At 47.2% G+C, this 4,500-nt stretch overlaps 1 pseudogene; it reads left to right on the forward strand.

Annotated features, from left to right (window-relative positions):
* The first annotated feature begins 685 nt into the window (after positions 1-685).
* On the forward strand, positions 686-1,384 carry LOC117723436 (Y-box-binding protein 3 pseudogene; annotated as a pseudogene).
* Positions 1,385-4,500: the final 3,116 nt, after the last annotated feature.

A 4,500-nucleotide genomic window follows, 5' to 3' on the forward strand; every position in this document is an offset into this window, starting at 1 on the left:
GAGGCATATTATCGTGATGAGTGTCTTCAGCAAGTCAGGCAAAACCAGGGAAGGGAAGATGACACTCCATGGGGTTTTAAAGAACTCTTTGGCCAGGAAGATTTCTCTACTGGGGCACAACAGGCAAGTCAGCCAGCAGGCTACTATGACCAGGTCCGCCTCTGTGCCATTCAAGCCTGGAATAGGCTTACTCCACCTTCAGGGTCACAAGACCCTGCCCACTCCCTGCTCTCCCTTCATCAGAAGCCTGGAGAACCTCTATCTGATTTTATCTTCAGAACTAAAATGAGCTTAGAAAGAAAAATCTCCAACCCCACAGCTAGGGACCTTCTTCTTAAAACCATTGTTTGGGAAGGCATGACTTCCGAGTCTAGACTAGCTTGCCAGGGTCTCCGGGAGGAGCATCACGATAGGTGGGTTGTAGCAACCAGAGAAATAGGAACCCCATCAAATCAGGTTGCATCCATAGCTCAGGCATTTGTGGCAGCAATAAAGACAGAAAAAAAACTGCCTCAAATGTGGGGAGACAAGACATTGGAAAGATGAATGCCCTACAACCTGCCATCTTCGGGGCCGGGAGACCCAGCGAGACCTCGAGCTCACGCGTCCCCCGCCCCCGAGCCGCCAGCTGCGAGCTGGCCCCGCCTCTGCACTAACCGGTGCCCGGAGAGAGCGGAGAGGCGGCATGAGCAAGGCAGACAAGGCCACCACCTGCGGCACCATGCTCCCGCAGGCCGCGGACTCCGCGCCTAAGAGCCCTGCGGCCAGCGGCATGCCCCAGGCCCCGGCGCCAGCCGTGTCCCTCGCGGGGGAGCCCCGGCAGAGACGCAGACCCGGACCCGCCCTGGCCTCTTCAGCTCCCGTGGACAGCAAGGACCCGGAGAAGAAAGTTCTCGCCACCAAAGTCCTGGGCACTGTCAAATGGTTCAACGTCAGAAATGGATATGGATTTATAAACCGAAATGACACCAAAGAAGATGTGTTTATACACCAGACTGCCATCAAGAAGAATAATCCACGCAAGTATCTGCGCAGTGTGGGGGAGGGAGAAATTGTAGAGTTTGATGTGGTTGTAGGAAAAGGGGGTCCTAAAGCAACAAATGTGACTGGCCCAGATGGAGTTCCAGTAGAAGGGAGCTGCTATGCTGTGCGCTGTAGACCTCCCCATAATGCTGGTGAGATTAGACAGATGAAAGATGGAGTCCCCAAGAGAACACAACTCCTGGTCCATCGGAATCCAACCTACCACCCGAGGTTCTGCAGGAGACCCGCTCATCCACGCACAAGCCCATATCGTTCCCTACAGGTGGTAGAGCCAACTCCAAGAGTGTTCTCCCCAGTTATTGCCCACAGAAAACCTCTCCCCGAAACTCCAGGACAATGAGTAATTCCCAGCCTAGTTCACAAAACTAGGCAGGCTTCTTTCTGTCTCCCCCCTCTTTCTCCACGTGTTCCTTGTTAGCTTCTTCTAATTTTTAGCTACTGCCTAGTTCAAAAGACTAGGCCCCACTCTTTCTCCATGTGTTCCTGGTCAACTTCTCTACTTTAACTCTTCCTCTTTCTCTCTGTCTCTCCCTCTCCATGTGCTTTCCAGCTCAAGGGCAAGATGGCAGACCCCCTAGCCTCCACTTTGCCCATCCCCCAGCTCCACAGAGAGGGCTCCTTCACAGACAACAGCAGTCTTTCAAGTCACAGTGCCTGCTGTGACCCTCCTAAGACTCCTTCCTTAGGTGAGAGATTCCTATAGCCTTTCACTCTCTGACTCTTAGCTCTCCTATCAAGCCTAGGTATCTCTCCCTATAAACTTCAAGTTAGCTTTTTGATCCTTCTCTACAATTAAAATTTCTAATAAAAAGAAAGGTGGAATACAGGTCCTCTCTGCCAGAGCACCCAGACGCCACATCGCAGAACAAGGCCCCTCCCCACTGCTTCTAAACCCGCCATTACTGCTCCTCCCCAACAGGAGGACCTGCAACAAACGTTCATGTTTTTCAACCAAAAATTTTAAACGTTTCCTTTTCTTCCTAACAGGAACACCTAGAACAACAATGCTTGTGTTTTTTCAACCAAAAATTTGTTATTTTTTCTATTTTAATGCTGCCTTTTCTCTCTAATACTCGTGATAGATGTCCAACATTATTTTTCAACCTTTATAATTTCTTCAAGGTTTAAAAGCCATCTAATTTCCTTCCACAGTTAAGTGAACGTGCTGATCACCATATCTTGAGTCTTAATTAACAACTAATTTCTTTTACAGGCAAACTGTTGCTGCCAATCCCAGATACAAAATTAACATTGTTTTTCTCCCTCAGCCATCCAAAAACAGACTCAAAGATACCTTCTAAGACTAAACTTTCCTCAAACACCTTTGCTTTTCCAGGATCTTAACGACAGGCCATAAGGTGCTTGTTCCCAAGCAATTTAATGCTCCATATCCAGCCTACAGACATCTCCCTGCTGGAGATGCTCCTTCCCTGCTGTGATTATCCTACAGGTATACCCACAGATCCAACAGAGTCCAGCCATCCTCTGGAACATGCCTGAGATGCCAAGCTGCTTCCTTCCAGCCACCTCATCTGACTGCAGACTCTTGAGACACACTGAGACCCAGAGACTGTGCCATATCCTGGAACCTGCCAAGCTGCCTTCTTCCAGTCGTCTCATCTGACTGAAGAACCCAGAACATGCTGAGATCCAGAGACCCACACCAGGCTCCAGAGATGCACGCCAGAACCCAGAGATGCTCACTACAGAAGACAGATCCAGACCTTCCAACTACAAATAAACTCTTTTGCCAAAGTCACATAGCTAAAGTTACATGTTAGTGAGGAAAACATAATGTCTATTTAGATTAATCAGATGTCATTACCCTCAAACTGTACAATCTGTATTTAATTGTTTCAATGATTCCCTGCCTTCCAAACCCTACCCTCAATTCCCATTACCCTTGACTTGGTTATGCTACACCCTCTGGCCTACATAGTGTTTTATTTTGACCACCTCATCCAAAATTTTCACAAAAAACAGTGAGATGTTGGGCTGTGAAGAGATGGTTTGGACATAGCCTGGTTGAACGGGCTTTAAACCCCGGAGACCCTTTTTAGGGACGGTAGGATGTTTAGCCCTGTTCCTAGGCCCACTTCCACGTGGTCCACATCTCTCATTAACACAGAGTTGCCCCTCCTTTTATGAAAGAAAAAAGGGTGGGATGTTGGGCCTAACACAAGGTCTAATCTCCATTTCACCTCCACCCTTCAGTCATGTACACAGGTGGAGGGCGTGAACAGGCCCTAGAGAGATTTACATACCTGAAGGCCAGAGGTGGAGCCGATTAAACATTCCTCCACAGCCCCTCCCCCCTTCTCCCCTCCCCTTTTAACTCAGGTCGATCCTGGGTTTGAGGGGTATGCATCCAGATCCATCTACAATTCGCCATGTGAATAAACCAGTTTTGGAAACCCAAGGGCTTCCTCGTGTGTTGGGGCTGCGCCGCTATGAGAAACCGTGAGGAGCCAGGGAGAGACTTTTAGTTAATGAACAGCCGGGCCCAACTTCCAGCTGGAGAAACCCAGAGCGTTCCCAGCCGACTACCCACAGCATGGCAGGAAGAACCGCGGGATCCCCAAGCCTTTTTTTTCCCCACGCTTTGGCTTAAGACATGTTACTTTGCTTTGGGTATCAACAGGCTATTAGCTGGCCATGCACTGTTTTTTGCTTTGGAAACTATGTACTAAGAATTAGCTGTATGGGAGCTAAAACACATGATACAATGTAAGGCAGTTGCTGTCTGTAAAACTACCCAGGGGGGAGAATCTTGTGTACTCGCTCAGTTATAGCAACTATTATAGAGCTGAATACACTACATGCACGTTACTTGTGCAGTTTAGATTAAGATGTGTTACTTGCTTTGGCTATCAACCTGATATTAGCCGGACATACACTGTGCTTTGTATTGAAAACTATGTACAAATAAGAAGCTGTATTGCTGCTAAAATGCATGATACAATATAAGGCAGTTCCCATCTGTAATTCTACCCAAGAAGAAAAGCATGTATACTCCCTGAGTTACAGCAACTCTTAGAGAGCTGAAAATACTACATGCACATTACTTGTGGAGTTTGGGTTAAGATGTGTTATTTTGATTTGGGTATCAACAGGGTATTAGACTGCCATGTACTGTGCTTTGTTTTGGAAACCATGTACAAAGAAATAGCTGTATTTCAGCTAAAATACATGATGCAATATAAGGCAGTTTCCGTCGGTAAGACTACCCAATGGGAAAATCAGGTGTGCTCCCTGAGTTACAGCAACTCTTAGAGAGCTGAAAACACTACATGCACATTACTTGTGCACTTTGGATTAAGACATGTTACTTTGATTTGGATATCAACAGGCTATTACCTGGCCATGCACTGTGCTTTGTTTTGGAAACTATGTACTAAGAAGTAGCTGTATTGCAGCTAAAACACATGATACAATGTAAGGCAGTTCCTGTCTGTA

The sequence above is a fragment of the Arvicanthis niloticus genome, chromosome 18 (assembly GCF_011762505.2).
Source record: "Arvicanthis niloticus isolate mArvNil1 chromosome 18, mArvNil1.pat.X, whole genome shotgun sequence".
Lineage (NCBI taxonomy): Eukaryota > Metazoa > Chordata > Mammalia > Rodentia > Muridae > Arvicanthis > Arvicanthis niloticus.